We start from the raw sequence: 19,544 nt of genomic DNA, 5'->3' as shown, positions 1-19,544 counted from the left end.
CGACAATATGAAAATTTTATAAATATGCTATTGAGAGAAAGCTTGACACAGACTTTTAGTTATGTAGCTTTTGCATTAACTATTAATGTTGAAGATTTTTATTCTCTATAACTACTCGTTAAAGGCTTTTTTATGTGCCTCAGGATCAATATTGTAGAATATTCACAGCATCATTTTCTGCAATAATTAAAAAAGGTTCACAATTCATCCATTACTCAGTGGTGTAACGTACAAATACATACGGCATTTTAAGTTTACAAATGTAAATACACTAGTTATTTTCTGAAGTTTGCTAGTTTTTAAATCAATAATAATATATCCAATAGAGTAATTCTGTAATATGGCACATATGATGTATTTATTTCATAAAAGCCTTGAAAGAATCATATTTTTTAATTAAGCAATACATATGAAACTGAATTGAGGTAATTAACTTCCTGAAGATGAAGAGACTATCATATTAAATTGAAAAACATATATTGAACAGTGGTAATTGAAGATGTGGTAATGTTCCAAAATTGGATAGTCAGTATTATCACTTATATATGAGGTTACTTAAGCAATCTATATATACATGAAATGAAATTTACAATTTTATGTAACAAAAATATGACATATTTACATATTACAAAATATTCTGTAACGATGTAATTAATATATAAGAGTATAAAGTATACTATTCTATTTCTAACTGTAATGGAATTATTAACATAATTCAGAATTGTTAAAATATTTTCTATCATTTTTCATTTTGCATAAAGTAAACATTAATCTTTCTTTCTGTATAAATTTGTGCCAGGGCTGAAGCATGATTGCTCATTGACTAAATCTTCATGTTGCAATTGCCCGTAATCCCATAATGGTATGTCACGTACTGGTTGCTCCAATTCCGGTCCAGGTCCCAATTTAGGGCTTAGGAAAGTTTTAGAGAATGGCTCACATGCAGGACACAGAAGAAAAAGCTCCTGTGTCCTTGCTTCTGTTCTGATCAGCTCTGTCCATGGCAGCCATTTGGAGAATGAACCAGTGTTTGGAAGATTTTTTTACATCTCCTCTGTGTAAATCTTATGTGCCTTTTCAATAAAAATAAATAAATGTTTAAAAAAAACTGGTAATGAAATCCAGTAATTCAAATTTTAAAAATGCACAATTGTATTGAGGCATCCATGAATCTCAGGACTGGGGGATCCGGAGCCTGTGTTGTGTCCATGCGTCCCAGGGTGGGAATTCCAGTGTGGCCTAACGTTTTTGCCTTTGGGCCATAGACTCACCTGTGTGGTAGGTGCTGAATCTGGCAGCCCCAGCGGTCGCTTGTGGTAGAGAAGGGACTAGGTCTCTTGGCCCAGGTGCTAGGGCTCACCTACATAGTCTGTGTCGGATCCATGTGCCTCGGGGGGGGGAGGGGCCCAGAAGGTCTGGGTTGCATGGTCCTGAACCTTAGGCCCACGTGTGTGGTGGGTGCTGAATCTTTGAGCCCCATGGGTGAGGGCCTTGGAAGGGCTTGGGTTTCCTGGCCCAGGTCACTGAGCCCACTTGCGTGGTGGGGGCCAGGTCAGTGAACCTTGTTGTAGGGAATCTGGAGAGTCCCGGGTCTTAATGCAGGAGACTTGGGCCTTGTTATGCCGTGGTTGTTGGATCTTTGAGCCCCACTGTTGAGAGTTCTGGAGAGCTCTGGGTCTCTTGGCCCATGTGCCATGGTCCACCTACATAGCGGGTGTCGTGTCCATGAACCCCAGTGGTGTTGAGTTTGGTAAGCCTGGGGCCATGTTCCCACGTTCACAGGCACTAGATCTGTAAGCTACAGGGGACGTGGGTCCAGATTGGCCCAGGTCTCCTGGCTCAGGTCCATGAACCCAACTGGCAGTACTGGTCCTCCTCAGTGTAAAGGACAAATTGCGTTACATCAGACCATGACATACATGGAGTATATGATAGCTCATTGAGGCCTGCAGAGGACATCTGAAACTATAGCAGAGAATGGAGAACAGAATATATGGACAACTACCTCAGGCGCATGATGATAGCAAATATCTTGGCAAATGGAGGTTTATGGGGAAGATGATGCCTGCAGTGGATACTGAAAGAGAGTACTCATCCATGGTTCGGCAAGATCTACAGCATTTTGGAACTATTGAATCTACCCAGGTAGAATTTTCAGAGCATGCACCACATTGTGACTCTAAGCTGATATTGGATGGCCTTTTCTCATGCACCGATACTGGGATGGTTGTGAGGCTGGGTATATATAGCCTATCCTCTTATCTTCCCCCTACCCCTAGAAATAGGAAGAAATAGATAGCTTGGATACAGTGATCACACCCACTTCTCCCTAAGCCTAGATCCTTCCCACCCTGATTGATTATATAAACTTCATAAAATAATACTAAATAAAAGAAAATGTTCCGTTTACATCAACACCATGTTTTTTTAACTTTAATTTTCTTGATGCTTATATTGTTTCATAAGGGAATTTTATCCTGATAACTCAGCATGAGAAAGGAAAAATAAAAGTGTTTTAATTAAAGATACTATTGCTGGCCTGTGGGGCAGTGTATTAAATCTGTAATGTGGTAAATAGGTGATTTTGAGGGGGTTCCTGAGCGATCCTGATGGTCATTGCCAGAGAGGGTGTGGGCCCAAAGTTGGAAACAAGGGAGGACAAGAGAGAGCTCCCTTCCCTAGTCCTGAAACAAGTTTACTGTTCTTCTGTTGTTTCAATAAAACCCTGAGAGGAACCAATGGTCATTACCAAGAAATCTGATCTTTAAACTGAAGATCTATGTTTGAGCTTCCCAAACAATATAAATAATCCTGAAATATAGAGAACAACCCAGAGACACAAATCTACAAACATTCACCTTTTCCTGGCTTCTCTGTCCACACCCTGCTGCATTGCAAAGCCTGCCTTGGGCAAGCAGGATATTAGGCAAGAACATCCTGTGTAGTGCAAGCCCAATAGAACCTCCACCCTTGTTCCTGTTCAAATAATTAGTTCCTCCCCTGTTTCAATATTGATGATTAGTTCCTTCCCTGTTTCAATATTGATGATTAGTTCCTTCCCTGCTTCAATGAAGATAATTACTTCTCGGAAACCTCTCCTGTTCTCTTCCTCTCCTAGAGAAGAAGGTATATATATGAGGAGCAATATAAAGAGCCTGAGGCATTCTTTTTCACCAAGTACGTGTGTCCATGTGTTTCTTGGGCTAGCAGTGCAGGGGCTAGCAGCCTGGCATTCCCAGTCCACCCTAAGGGATTGAGCGTCCTGTCCTGCAGGTCGGGACAAGTTGGTACTGGGGAGGCTGATGCAAATTTTAAGAGTGATGAAAGTATATACCAAGACAGTGAGCCCCTCCCTATCATGGACCTTTGTGAGGATTTGAAGGGGGAGTGGTTATGCAACAGCATACTACGGCTCCCGCCCAGGTTCCAGGTGATGATGCATGAGCATCACTGGTGGGTAAGAAGAGACACACAAGTGGGGAGGTGTGGCTTTCAAGCTCTAGACCCTGAACAAGCTGCCTAAGTCCACAGAAGCAGGTGTTTGTTCAAGGATAGACTCCAGTACTTTTCTTGTCTTCTACCCACAGCAAGATATTCACATTTCAATTTGTCTTTTGAAGAAGAGCAATATTGTTTCTGTTCAATTGAAGTAGCTCTAAATGTTTCCCATCTTTGAGATTAGGTGGAGAATTTTCATTTTTTCTGAATGTCTTGAATGTGGAAAATTAGAGCACAGAGCATGAATTTACTGTGTTTTTTTAGTGAACTTAGCCAAGCAACAGAAAAAACTGCTTCTTCCATTGTTAATTCAGTTGATGAATGTCTTTCCATTACTGTTCAATTTTTCAACATCTTTGAGGAAATCAGGGCTGGGAGAGAAAATTGAGAATGATTTTGAAAAGCTGTTAATTAGGTGCTGTGTATCCATCAAAACCTCCCAGCTGACCTTCAAGAAAAACTAATCATAAGACATGTAATTAAATTAAAGATAAGTGAAAGAATGAAGTTTGTCCAGATGAAACAGCAAGTCATCTCCAAAATGCTTAGTGTCTATGTTAAGGATCATTAAAAAAAAAAACTATGTTAGAAGTTTTCAATAGGAAAGGCTTGTTATTGTGAATAAACACACAGTACTTGGGCTTAAATGTGAGCAAATTTGCTTATCCACCTGACAGTTCTGTCCCTGTGTGTCTTTCTACATGTGCTTAAAAAAAAACTTGTATATTATATTATTATTTTTATAAAATTGACTTACTTTGCATGAATGTGTATTATAGATAACTGCCCTTTCGATGTTATAGGAACCAGACAAGAAGCACATAGTTATGAGTAAAACAGTATGGAGGGAACATGACCTCGTTCTTGTTTCACATGAAAGAAGAGTTTCACAACAAGACAGTTTGCAAAGCAAGATTTATTTAGGTCAAAAACCTATGGTAGCAATCAGTGGTGTGCTCCAAGAGGTGAAAAAGACAAAGAAACGTGAACTGGTAGTCCTTTAAGCCAACCTTTGGGGTAGGGAGAAAATTAGTATGGGATGGTGGCGAGAAACCCCATAAAAAGGCCAGGAATGCAGTTCTGCCTCCTCTGTCCATAATAAAACAAAGACAGGTAGAGAGATAATTTCTTCCTATTCTCACTATAAGCTAAAATCTCACAAGTGTGGAATCTGTACTTCCTTGCTATTTTTCTGATGAAACTGGAATCCCACAGGAAAGGAATGTGCACTTTGATGTGGCTAAAGGCAATTGCTGAGGAAAATTATGCACTGTGCACCATCTTAAAGTCACTTCCTCATTCTGACTGGGACCAACCTGTCTGCTTATGACTCCAAACTACCTCTTTCTATCAATCACATTGTGAATAACAGTAATATTTTCAGTTACGTGTGTGTGTCGATACATGAACATGTGACTTTAATTTCTAAATAATTTTTACTTCATGTTTATTGTTAACTCCTCAGACTATTTCATTTATATTATACAGAAACATTTCTTTAACTGTTAGTGTTTTGTTACCATCAAGGCTTTGAGGGGTTCTTTCCTCAGCTTGGTACAGAAGAAAATAAAAGACAAAAACAAAACAAAATCAATCGAACAAAACAAAACAAAAAATACCCTGGGAATCAGTAACAGAGATGTGTTATTTGTAAAGTGAGGATGTGAACATGACAAGAAGAAAGGAAAATCACTTCTTGGAGATCTGGGAAATGGAGTGTCCTTTTGAAAAGGAGGGAGAGACAGAGAGGTTTTGAGAAGTATCTTATTTAAGGATTTGCTGGCTCTTACTTCTGAGTGGGAATCTGCAGAAGACCTTCCCCATTGGTGATCTCTAATCTGTTAGGAAATGGCTGGGGAAGTTCTGCTATTTACTTGTTGGTATTATTGGGTAGTTGACAAAGGATAATTTTCCAGACAATGTACAATGCTTTGAGGTGGTGGTATAATGAGAATGAATGGCCTGGAAGTTTTGCCTCTGGAACTCACATAAGATTTTAGTGGGCCAGACAGCCTCAGTTATTAACATAGTTCATGTAAATTTTTTCTGACTATGTTGAAGTCATTATTATCTTCTTTAGTATTGATACAGTAGATCTTTTAATTCTTTTACTATGAGTCTAAGTGTGTCTGTCCCGTAGGAGAAAAAGGCTTTGACCTTGGAAAGATAAAATGTATTATATGATTTGGTCATTTCAGTTAGTGGTAGTATGAATTTATGTACTGTATATTTCACTTTATTATTTCTTTTCTGTTTGGCAAATATTTTTATTGTGTTCTTTTCTTGTGTTATTTGCACAAATCACATTTTCCTTCTAATGATTGTGCTTTTAGAGAACTGTATTATATGTTGTGAATTTTTTAATTTATTTTTAATTCATTTGCATATTTATGTTTAGTTATTAACATTTAGGTGATATATTGTTTCATATATATTGTAATCTTATCATTAACATTAGCCAATGCATAGAAGCATTAAGAAAAGGAAATCTTTTAAAGAATGTAAACTTATGTGCAAAGGAATGAGAAGTGAATTCCTGAATGCAAAACTTATTCTGTTGCTCCTCTCCCCTATCTTTATCAAGTGCTTGCTTGTTCATTATAAAAAGGCATTCACTGAATTGAAAGAGTAACATGGCTGTAAAATCATTATCACAAGGGTGAAGGAGTCATTTGCCTCTCCACTAGATGAAAAACCTGATGGCAGTGAACTGTATTTTTTTTAGGGGAATTCCACATTCCAAACTCCACAATTCACTATTTTATAGAAGACAAAGTTGGAGAAAAGAAATGAAAACCCACACTCATTTCCCTAAAACCACCACTTGAATGCAGATTGGCATCTCAGCCCTTCACTGTTATGTGTGGGAATTTCTGTTTGCACTTTTCCAATAAACTATGTGAAAGCACCTTCTTCTTAACTGGTTCATCAGCCACATAGCTGACAGCGCATGTTCCTGAGATTCCAATCAGCAGTAACAGTGTTCTCATTTTATCCCATGTATCATTTTTCTTCTTACTGCTTATTTATTATACCTATTATTACTACATGCATTATAAATCACAATATATAATGGCTATTTTTTGGAGTTACATTTTTGAAAAAGTTTGATTTGTGATAATATTTGCATAGTTGATCAGGGTAGGAAGGGTCAGGTGGAGTGGGGGAGACCATTGTTTACACGTTTTTTTTTCTTCTTCCCATATGTGGTGGAGAGGGGGATACAAGAGGAGAAACGATACCCAGCCTCCCAACCACAATCCAACTCTCAGTCTCCATTGGCACAGAAAGTTGCTGTCAAGTTTCACTGTGGTAGTTGATCAGTTTGTTTGGCTCTCCATCTTCAGCAAACCAGTGGGTGGTGTGGCCCAGCTCAGCCCTACCCAACACATGCTCAGCCATCACATACCACAGGGGGAGCTGCAGCCCAGTCAGAATGAGTCCCAATAAGCCGCACTCGGCTTGGTCTCCAGCTCTGGTTCCTGTGTTTGCCAGCATGTGCAGTAGACTGCCCCACACCCACTGAGATCTCATATTTATTATTGGACATTGAAGCCTAACTCAACCCAACTGTCTCCTCCCTCCAGTACACACTCATGCCAGCAGGTGCCACCACCTATGCAGCCATGACCGCCCCCAGTCTCGGTTCTCATGCCCATCCGTGGGAGTTGCAGCCCATCAGAGAGCAGCCCACAACTCCCCCATTGGACACCCTCCCTGCCCTGAATCTCATACTTCTCAGGTAGTTCTGTGGTCCAGCTTGACAAGACGTGCCCCCAGTCCCAGCACTAGCCAGGTGATGCTCTGGCAAAGCCCAACTAGCCTGCCTTTATTCTGGTGCATGCCTGTACCTGTGCATATAATTGGCTACTCCTACCTGGCTCTCCCGCAACCTAGTTCACTTGTAGGCCAACAGATACTGAGGCACTGCCCAGCCTTGTCTGCCCCAAATTCCAGTTCTCATGCTCACCAGTGTGAGCGGTGATCTAGCAGTGGAGTCTCCACTACTCCCTGACCAATCTCACCCTCCGTCCCAGCCTCACAAGCTTACCTGCCTGTCCAGGTCTCATGTGTACTGGTGGGTGCTTGGGCCTAATATAGTGTGGCCCATTTTACCTGTACACTTGCCAGTACCTGCAGTAGCCTGGCCTAGATTTATCTGCCACCATTTCAGCTGGTGCTGGTTGGAGTTGCTGCTCAACCCATAACTGTCAGCTTCTATATATAATAGTCCCAGCCCTAATGTGAACCAATTGGTGATATAGCAAGACCCAGCCTGTCCTGCACCCCATCCTGGATCTCAGATCTGCCAATGGGTGTTATGAACTGGTCCAGCCTGGTCAGCACCCATACCTGAGGCACAGGTATGCTGACAGTTAGTCTAACCTGGTGTGCTTTTTGCTGCTTCTTGCGTTGGTTTTTGCATTCAACTGCCCGGACTGCTCCCTGAAAAAGGAGTTCCTCTAGTTCCTCCATTGTTTCCTCTCAGTGGCATATCTTGTGCACACTGGTGGGTCCTTGGTCTGGGCTGACTTAGCCCACCTCCTGTCCTGGAAGGAACCGTAGCCTTGCACAACTGGCCCAAACCCAACCTAGTTCTTGCTGTTCAGTGTTACAGCCCAACCATACCTAGTCCACATCCAGATGCGGCTCTCATGTGGTACAGTCAGAGAGGAAACCTAAACCAACCTGATCTTTATCTACTCTGGATCTCACGAGCACTGGTGGATGCTAGAGTCTAGCCTAGTATGGCATACCCCAGAGCCCATCCACACCGATGCCAAGGGACACTGCAGCCATGTGCAGCCCAGACCACCACCACCATTCAGACTTTCGTGTTCATCAGTGGGAGCTTCAACCTAGCTGGAGTGTCCTCTAAGCTCCCTAGCTAGGCCTGTTCTCAGTCACAGATCTTGTACACGCCAGTGCTGTTCTAACCCAGCTGTATAAATCCCATTTCCTGTCTTGACCTTTGTCATTAGATACTACAGCCTGGCCTGAACTTGCCTGCCCCCAGTCCCAACTCTTGCTGGTGAGTACCACAGCCTGACTCTGCCCAGTCCACTGCTATCACTGACTCATACAAATCAGTAATAATCTAGCTGTGCATGCCCCACATTCCAGCCTGACTCCTGCACTTGCCAGATGAGATAAGTTCTGCCTTGCCCTGCCTGGTCCACCTCCATCCAAAACTACCCAACATTCATGCAGTCAGGTAGAGCTACCCTGCTGGTCTAACACCCAGGCCTAAATCACATGCTCCTAAGTGGGAGCAGAGATCCATCAGAGGAGTTTCCCTAGATCCTCCACCATGTGACAGTGACTGCTAGACCTTTACTCATCATTGGCTACCCCCTGTATCATGGATGAAGATCTATAAAATTCCATTTCAATTTCCTATCTTTACATATTTATATATGGTGTTCAAATTTACTCTATCAACCTTAGCATACATATGAAAGCATAACTTATTTTTCATCCCTATTTCATTTCTGGATGATATTCTCTTATGTGCTCACATTTTCTATTCCTGTACAAAATTAGCAATGTTTAATACATGTTATAACTTGCAAAATTGGAAATTTTACCCTTTTAGTATTGTAGTACAGAGTATCACATTAAATGCTTGATGTTTTTTTGATGTCAAGTTAATTTATTGAAATTATTTGGATTTTTTGACTTTTGTTTTTTATGTTTTTAATGCCTTCACATTTGGAGCTAACATTTTGCCTCCTCTATTCTAAAACTGGAAAGCTCAACTGCTTTCTCCTTTGTAAGATATTTAGCCAATAACTGATGAATGTAGGTAAAAACCATTCAGAGCGGTGATGTCTGGGGTGACCTGGTACAGAGGATTTTGGCACTGGTTCATTCCCTGGCTGCTTCATTTCCTATCCAGCTTCTTACTTGTGGCCAGGGGAAGCATGCCTCGATTCGCACAGGCTCAGATACCATATGTACACTGGTTCTAATCCTCGCAGCTGCTTCCCATTTGCTCCCTGCCAGTGGCCTGGGAAAGCAGTTGAGGATGGCCCAAAAGCTTGGTACCATGCACCTGTGTGGGAGAGCTGGAAGAGACTCCATGCTCTGGGCTTCAGATTGGTTCAGCTTTGGCCATTGCGACTGCTTGGGGAGTGAACCAGGAGATGGATGATCTTCCTCTCTGTCACTCCTCCTTCTGTGTATGTCTGACTTTTATTTTCTTATCTTAATATGACATACTGATTTTTATTTTCTTATCTTAATTTGATTTTTATTTTTCTTATCTTAATATAAGATACTGATTTTTATTTTCTTATCTTAATATGACAGTCTATTACACAGCTCCTCTAGATTTCTATATGTTATTATATATTACTATATTATTTCTTTGCAGTCTTTTGGTTACCCTTTTTATCGAATCATGTCATCTGCAAACAGGGATAATTTTACTCCTTCCTTTCTAATTTGAATTCCTTTAATTACCTTTTCTTGTCAAATTTCCTTCATTTCTTTTCCTTAACTATAGCAAAGACTTCAAATTCTGTGTTAAATTGCAGTGGTGAGAATGAACTTCCTTGTTTAGATCCAGATCCTAGTTGGAAAGCTTCAAGTCTTCCCCCACTCAGTATTATGCTCACATTGGGCTTTTCATATATTTTCATCAACATTGATTATGGTGTAGAATATGTGACTCCATTCTCTTCTAGCTTACTGGGTTTTTCCTTAGAAGTCAGTTATGATCCAGAATGGAGTCTTTCACAAGGTAAATAACATTTCTTACTATGTACATTCAAGTAACTTTTCTTTATAATAAAACAGAGAGTGCTTGATTACAGTGTGCTACGGTAAGGATTGCTTATGGTCAAATCTATCGAGTGCATTGCTCTTCTGTATTGGGTTTCTCTTTTCTTTCTCCATGTTGAGCAAGTTCTCATTAATGTTTGAATACATCTTTCAATCACATTTTCTTTCGAGGCCATAAGAATCTCCTATGACTGTATTCAGCCTTTTGATGCTGTAAGTTAATCCTTGTTTGGTTTTCTTAGCTTACTCGGGTCCTCTTTAACATTTCTGATTGTGCATTTCTGATTGTGATATCATCCAGCACTGACATTTTGTCTTCTGCCTTAGTCATTCTATTATTGAAATATTTTGTTTTATTTTTATTTTGCTCTATTTCATTATTTATTTGTAATACCTTAGTTTGATTTTGTTTGAGTGTTACTATTGTATGTGCAATGCAGTCCCTAAATTCCTTGAATCCCTGTATCTGCTTCTCATGTTTTAAAGAGCTTTTATAATGATTCTTAAATCTATCTGGCAGTTCCTCAATGTCTCAATCAGCAAATTCTGGGACTGAAATATTCTTTTGCTTTTTTGCGTGTGATGTGTCTGTATCCTCATTCATTGTGCCTATGCCCCTGCATTTACCCTTGGCCCTGCCAATTCAGATTGTGATATTGTTCTCTTCAAGCCACTTTTATCCATAGGCCATGATGTCTACAGGTTTGTTGATTGATTTTATTGATCTTGTTCAGTGATTTTGCTGGTCTTGTTAAAAAAAATTCCTCATTTGTGGCACTTAACGCTACGCCCTCCAGTGAGTTTCAGCCTCCTCAGCCAGTGTGCCCAACACATTTCTCTCTGACCTTTCTGACCCTGTGTCCCGGTCACTCCAGTATCTGTTCAGCCTTTCTCCCATCCACCCACATTTCCACCAGAAGCTGGGCTTGAGGAGACACTGGCTTTGTGAATTATAGACATCACAGAGGTTTCAGAGGCAACCTAGTCCCTGTTGGTGCTCAGCTCTGGACTTGTTCCCCATGGCACATGGATTTCTCTCTTTCTCTCTCTCTCTCTTTGTTTCTCTCTCTCTTCTTACTAGAACCTAATAGCACTTAGATCATGGGACAACCCAGGCCTATTTTGGATAGAACCACTGAGATCCCAACTCGGTATTATTTTACTGGTTGGACCTGTTAAATATTCCTGTGGTGTTCGCTTGTGCAGAATACTCCAGAAGAGCTGGATGTGGGTCCTCCCTCTGCTTAGTGAGTGTGCAGCTCTCTGTTATTCCCCAGGTGTTTTGCCACCATACGTAAAACAGCACCTGATGTGTCACTCATGGCAATGGTGGGTTGCTGGTTTGCAAAGAGCACCCATGCCCCTGTATCCATCTGTCAGAGTTCTGCTACTTCATTTTGACTTGTGATTGATAATTAACAGTCCCTGCGACCTGCAAAATCATGGCTTTCTATGTCCGCCGTGGTGTCCGCTTGGCACCTGTCTTGCTGGAGCTTTGATGGCTGCTGTGCTATCTCCTCATGCAGTGCTCCCTGGTGTTTATGCTGCTTCTTTGTGTCCCTAGGATCCCAGGTATTTCTCTACTGCAGGTCCTCTCTACTCCTATTACTTAGAATCACACCCTCTCTGATTCTCCTCTGTGACTCCTTCAACATCTATTCCAACATGCCCTCACCCTATTCTGCCTTCTTGTCTCCCTATAGTTTATAATAGAAGGGAAGGAGCAGTGGACCAGCCACACTGGGGAACTAAAAATTCAGTGTCTTTAATTTGACAGACAGGTAAAAGTGCATTTTGTTGATACCATAAGAATACAAAAAAATATGAGAAAACGTTTAAATTTAAGTTATTTACATAAGTGCCACTGCAAAATCAAAATTGATAAAATAGGCTTTATCATTGTACAGCTAAAATACAATCTTTGGTTAAAATCTGTAATGGATCTCCTTAGATCTTTTAGCAGTGCATCTATAATATAGTTGATTCTGTTGAGTGAAAATAGAATTTAATGATTTAATGCAGTAACACAATAACTTTGCTATATTAGAGGTATATTTATTCATTTTGATTTGTTAATGTCGGAAAGTCAGATTTACAGATAGAAGGAGAGACAGAGAGAAAGATCATCTATTCGTTGGTTCACTTCCCAAGTAGTTGCAATGTGATCTGAAGCCAGAATCCTGGAACCTTTTCAGGGTCTCCCATACATCCTCACATCCTCAACTGCTTTCCCAGGCTACATGCAGGGAGCTGGATGGGAAGTGAAACAGCAGGGATATGAAGTAATGCCCATATGAGTTCCCAGTGTATGCTAGGCAAAGACTTTAGTCACTAGGCTATGGCGCTGGCCCAACTCCACCTTAAAAAAAGAGATATTTTCTTTATTATTGGAAAGATAGATCAGATTTACAGAGCGGAGAGGCAGAAAGAAAGATTTTTCATTCACTGCTTCATTCCCCAAATGGCAACTTTAGCTATTCAGCCATTGCTGAAACACAATTTGTGTTTCAAATTGCAGCAATATGGTGAAAACAAAAAGTATATCATAAACAAATATTTTTGACAACGAATAGATGAAAATTAGATTATGTGCACATGCATAAATAAGAAATATGTGTAGTTTGCAAAAATAAATTTCTTAAGATTTCTTCTGATTGATCTAAAATAATTACACAATGAAATAGCAACATAATATAATAAAGTGATCATTATATCAAATGTATCTGCATACAGAAAAAGTAAAATTCAATAGTGAAGAGCAAAAAAATTAAAATAAACTCAATATTGTTTTTGCATTAAATATTTAATAAATAACAAGGCAATTTATGAACCTGTATTAAAACTTTCATGTTCTCTTTGAAATATCATCCTATCACTGTCATACTGACTCAAAATATTTTCAAGTGAAAATTTAATAATACAGAAAAGGATGAATTTAAAGTTTTCATTAAATTATTGCATTTCTAAATAAGATTTTTCCATGCTTATTATGTGTGCTGTCACTGAAGTCGGCTTGCTGCTAACATCCTCAACACTTCTTGGCTTGATTTAAGTTAACTTTACTTTTCTTGATCTTAGCCAAAAGTCGGAGAAACAAGAATATAAGTTAGATTCAAGTGTCCTGATAAATATATTGAAAATCAAGAATGTGTCTTTAGGAAAAATATTTCTGTGTGAATTCATATTCAAGACATTTGTTATTACAAGAAATCAGGAGATATTTTATGAAGGCATCGGAAAGGATACAAATAGAGTCAAAAGGACGTTGCAAAATGCATAAATGAAAGAAGAAAACAAGCAAAGGCTTGTATGCCGCTGTCTAGCAGTGACGGTGTCCAGAAGCTGTGACATATCAACTGCACCCTGTTTCTGCTTCTTCATTTGTTTTATTTTTTTACTGAGATCAAAATACAGCCATCTTGTAATTATCTCCCCCGTTCAAACTTAATAGCTTTCTGCTACAAGGTCATTTTATCTCTGATCAACTTCCTATGATGTTCTGTCTTTCGATATGCCAGGCCTTGTCTTAAAAAAAAAAAGCCAGTGAAGCCCCTGGTTTTATGTTTACGGATGTGGAACATAATCACTGAATGCTTTCTCCTATGAAAAATGGAGGTGACTGACTATGGTTAATTTTTTTTTGTTTGTTTTTGTTTACTTACAAGATAGAGCGCAGGAAGGAGGGAATAGAGACAGAATGGGAGAGATAGAGAAAGATTGAGATTGACATCTCATTGCAGCTTCAGTGATAGATCTCACTGCTTGCTTCGGTTCTCAAGTGCTCACAACAGCTAGGCCTGGACATGCCAAAGCTACAAGCCAGGGACTCCATCGGTGTTTTGGACCTGGGTATAGCAGAGCTTTGTGCTGCAGCCATCAGCTGTGCTTTCCAAGTTATGCATTTGACATTGATTTGAAAATGTAATAAAGGGTATTTCATCTAGCACCCAGATACCAGATACAGCCATTCCAAACAGTGGAACATATTTCAGTTACGGTTACTTAGTTTTACTGATCGTAAGCTTTTTGAAAAATAACAACACTCCTTTTCAAGTTACTAAAATTGTATACTTGATTTTTAAGCAGATTCAATTTTAGCATATAATCTTAAGAGCGGAAGAATGATTATTCATCTTTTACTTCAACAAAATTTTTAAAGATTAATAAGAACAAAAGTATTTGTGTTTCTTTATGTCATATACTTTTGGGCAAGCGGAGTTCACAGTATACGTGAAACAAATCATATCCTGCAGTGGTAGAAAAATAACACCTGCCAAACTTTAGTGGCATAGTCTCCCTTCAGTGAACAGGTTTCATTAATTTGCTTTAAATTTGGCAGAAAGCTTGCCATTGGGAACACAATGGCAGACACTTCATTATGAGTCCAGCTGGTACATGTAAGTGGTGGCTTAATCCAACTCAATATAAACACAGTCATTTTGCTCTTTTAAGATTTGCTATAGGCAAAACTCACTCTTCTTACAAATACACACAAAATCCAAAGTAAAAGCTAATTATATTACTCCATGCTGAGTCATGCAATGAATTAACATGCATTGCTACAAATAGCAATATCTTTATCTGTTTATGAAATATAGTTCAATTAAATTAATAAAATTCATAGTGAGAATAGATTTTTCATTGTCATATCTGCATCAGAAATTTTATAGCTGTACACATTAATTCAGAACAATATCATAATGACATGTCAGATTTTTTTCTGTGTTTTTGTTTTTGGTGGAAAAAAAAACTTTTTTTATTTTAAAGAAGTACGAGTGGTTTTTTTTAATGAATAATCTGCTACCTGATTCTCAATTTGAAATTATTATATATAAAAATAACTAAAATCATGTGTACTATAAGTCTTTTGCTTTTTCTTGAAGTTTCTAGAATAATTTGTGCACTAACTAGAAATATTTGTGGTCAAATGTGGCAATAGTAAATAAGAACTGATAACAATTTATATATTAAAAAAGATAATATTAGTTAATGTTAACAAACATTTTGCTTAGTGTTTTCATTGGCCATTATCTTATGTTCGTTTATCCATCGTGTTCTTATAAAATACTCTTCAGTTGCTATTTCTCCCAACTATGGTAGAAGAAGAGGACATAAGTTTGGACAGGAATAGGGTTAATTCATAATGCTATATAGATGGTGATCAGCTCGTGACTGCTAAGGGAAGAATTGACACCAACTTTTATGTTTGCATTTTTTGTCAGACGTGTGTACGTTTTGTGTTGGTAAAATGGGAATTAGAGTCAGTTCTTGTCTTAGAATGGTTCCATGTATGATATTTTGACTTCCCATTGGTAAGCATTCAGTGAATAAGAATAATGTATTTTGTGGTGTTGTTAATGTAATATTGATTTGGTACTTCAGGAACAAGATGATGAAAATTAATTTGATGTGATTACATTGTAGTTCTGAAAATCACCAAACACTACTTTAGATGTGAGCACTCAACAAAAGGAAACACTTTACTTGAGATTGAAAAGGGGAACGAGTATGCAGAATTGGTAAAGACATCTTTTAAAGTTTGTGATTGAATGGAAATGACACAAATCATATTCCTACTTTTATTTAAATGTACTAGCTTACATCAAATGGCTAGATAATTCATTGTCTCAGCAAGTTTCAATCAATTTTGATTTGCCATTACAACGAAGGGATACAGGAAAATCATTTGCTATAGCAAATAAGATGCTTCTTATAATATCTTTATGTGAACCAACAAGGGGAAAGCATATTTTTCTCTCAATCTCTTTCTCTTTTTCTGCCTTTTAATTAAAATGAAAAAAAAATCATCAAGTAATCAATCTTGTCCTAAAACCTGAATTTATTTAATATAGTTGAAGTCTTACAGTAATCGGGTATCAAGGAATACTCCAGGGATTCAAAAACAACTATCTAATAGTGTTATAGGAGAGTTAAAAATCATCCTATACTTATGTATAAATTCAGACCCTAGTTGAGACTCTACTGAAGATAGTCAATAAAAATTAGCATTCAACTACATGCATTTTGAATTTCAAAGCATGTTTAAAAATAAACGTGAAAAATAATCAGCATCATATTATGATATATCATTTTTAATGATCTTAAAACAACTTGAATAATCATTCTAGTTGCTGAGTATAGAGGGCCAGTTTTCAGTAATTGTAAGAAATAAGAAAAGTAGGCAAAAAAGTTCAATGTTGGGCCTGACACAATGGCTAATTGGCCAGTCTTCCACCTTCAAGCGCCAGGATCTCATGTTAGCACCAGTTTTTTGTCCCAATTGCTCCACTTCCCATCCAGTTATTTCTTTGCATGAGGATGGTCCAAAACCTTGGGACTCTGCACCCATATTGGAGACCCCCATGAGGCTGCTCTCACCTGGTTTTGAATTGGCTCCACTTTGGTTATTACAGCCACTCAGGGAGTAAACCATCAGATGGAAGATCTTTTTCTTTGACTGTGGTTCTGTGTGTAGATTTGCCTTTCCAATTTACATAAATACATTTTAAAATAAGAAAGCTAGATATTCTGAAGTACATAGGTGATACTGTACTTTTATACTCTGACATCTTTGCTCTTTAACGCAAACACAGTCCTCAATGAGTGGAGGCATACTCTGAGTCTGGAAATGATCTGATGGTTTGTTTTGAAGTTCTCTGATAATATCAAGTATCACCTGAAAATTGTGTTGATGTGTCTTTATTGAGCTCTTGTATAATACATGCATATTTATATATATAATTTATATGTGAAAATTGTATATGAGATTATTAACAATGATTTTTTTCATTATTCCTGTTTACTGATTCTGACTTTAAAGGTAAAGAGAGACAAAGATACAGATTGGGTAGTTCTCCCATGGACAGATTCACTTTACAGACATTTGTGGTGGCCAGTCCAAGATTGGACAAGCTGAAGCAAGCACCAGTAACTCAGACTTTCCAGTCCATGTCCTGCATGGTTTATAAACTGGAATCAAAAATGGAGCTTATACTTGAACCCGAGTGTCAAGCAGAAAGCTTAAGCTACTCAAGTGTATTCCTGCCACAAGGGAAAGTCTTTTGACAGAGACACTCTATTTTTCTGTACTTGAAGTAGTAAACATACATGAACAACCAATTCAAAATTTAAATTTATAATTATTACAGTTAAAATTCTCAGTTCACCTTTAGGAAAAGATGCATAATCTGAACATTCAGAGTAGTATCTGCTTTTCTTGTCTGATCATAACCATGTACTTAAATGGCTATTAGAATGTGTCTTTAAACTCAAAATTTATCAAATAAAAAGAGAAAAAAAAAACCCCATGTATGTCTCCTGCTTAAATATTGTACCAGAAGACACAGAGGTTTGTTTTTGTTTTATTTGTTTTCCTGATTGTTTTTATTTTTTTGGACAAGATACTTACTAAACTGGTGGAAAACAATATTTGTTTTAATTTAGACATTATAATTTCAGCTTAAGAAGGTGTAAGTTCCTTAGAACAACTTATCAATTTATCAGTCCCACTGATAAACTATAAGTAACAAAGATGTTAACTAATATAAATAAATAAGCCTAAAACATTTTTTGGTACTGGGTTATATGTGAAAACTGACATTTTATATTTTTTTGGCAAAATATTTTTCGTGATATTACTTTAATAAATATACTGTTAAAGTATAACAGAGTTTCCACAAAATTGTTGCACTTTTGTTATAAATCACTAGCAAGATAGTTTCATTCTGATACTATGTGAATGAGGTTCAAGTCAGATTCAAAATTATAGGAGCTTTACTCTGCCCATTTAATTAGCTGCAAACTAAAACATTTTGCATTAACTATTATTATTGGACAGCAATGCAGATATTATTTCTAAATAAATGTCCTGGAGTGTAGCAAGAACAAAATGCAATATTTTTGTTTAGTTTTGGAGTGAATAATATTGATGGGTAAGTGGTTAATTTATTTTAAGCAAAACATTTTTTCGAAGTTTAAATAAACATTTTATGTACCAGAAATGGTGTCATTACTAACTTAAGCAATAATTTTATTTTCATTTTGGAATATATTTTTCTTTTTATTTATGTCAATAATTCAATTTTGTAGTGGATGAAGTGGCCTATCAAGCTAATCCTTACATTGCCGTGCCAGCATCACATATAAATGCTGTTTCATATCCCAGCTGTTCTAGTTCCTGTCCAATTTCCTGCTTATAGCCTCAAAAGGCAGCGCAGAGTATTACTCAAATCCTTACACTCCTCTCAACTAGAAGAGGAGTCTAAGAAGAGCTAGAAGACCTGGAAGAGACTCCTGGCATCTGGCACTGGATTCAGCTCAGCTTTGGCTGTTGCAGTTATTCAAGGAGAGAACCAGTGGTTAGAATACCTTATCTTCTCTGAGTCTCTAGGTTCTGTTAATCTGCCTTTCCAAAAAGAACACGAAATAGGTGAAGAAGAGGAAGAAGAAGAAAACAACACGAACAACTCCTTATAAATTGCATTATGTTTCTTGCATGCAGTGTTAAGTCAACCAGCTAACCAGATGGTAAAATGTGAGCCTCGCCACGGGAAATACATGGCTTGCTGCCTGTTATACCGTGGGGATGTAGTTCCCAAAGACGTCAACGCTGCCATTGCTACCATCAAGACCAAGCAGAGCATCCAGTTTGTGAACTGGTGCCCCACTGGCTTTGAGCTTGGCATTAATTACCAGCCTGCCACTGTGGTGCCCGGTGGAGACCTGGCCAGGGTCCCACGAGCTGGGTGCATGCTCAGCAACACCACAGCCATTGCCCAGGCCTGGGCTCGTCAGAACCACAAGTTTGACCTCATGTAAGCCAAGCATGCATTTGTTCACTGGTACTTGGGTGCGGGCATGGAGGAGGGAGACTTTACTGAGGCTCGCGAGGATATGCCAGCCTTGGAGAAGGATTATGAGGAGGTGGCAGCACACTGTGCTGAGGGAGAGGCTGAGGATGAGGATGAGGAGTATTATCCCACTAGTGGGGCCTAGTGGGATAGCCTAGTGCCCAAAGTCCTCACCATGTATTCCTGAGATCACATATGGATGTTGGGTCATGTCCTGACGCTGCAGTTTCTCCCTTCCAGCTTGTGGCCTGGGAGAGCAGCAGAGGATGACCCAAAGCCTTGAGAACGTGCACCCACATGGGAGACCTGGATGAGCTGTTTTCTGCTGGCTTCAGATAGGATCAGCTCTGGCCATTGCGGCTACTAGGGGAGTGAGCCAGCGGAATAAGGTCTTTCTCTCTGCCTTTATAA

General features: G+C 38.6%; 1 pseudogene; it reads left to right on the top strand.

The window, feature by feature from the left end:
* The first annotated feature begins 1,977 nt into the window (after positions 1–1,977).
* Positions 1,978–19,278, top strand: LOC101533039 (tubulin alpha chain-like; annotated as a pseudogene).
* Positions 19,279–19,544: the final 266 nt, after the last annotated feature.

Source organism: Ochotona princeps, chromosome 7 (genome assembly GCF_030435755.1).
Source record: "Ochotona princeps isolate mOchPri1 chromosome 7, mOchPri1.hap1, whole genome shotgun sequence".
NCBI lineage: Eukaryota > Metazoa > Chordata > Mammalia > Lagomorpha > Ochotonidae > Ochotona > Ochotona princeps.
The sequence above is the reverse complement of the archived record's forward strand: the minus strand, read 5'-3'. Positions and strand labels throughout refer to the sequence as shown.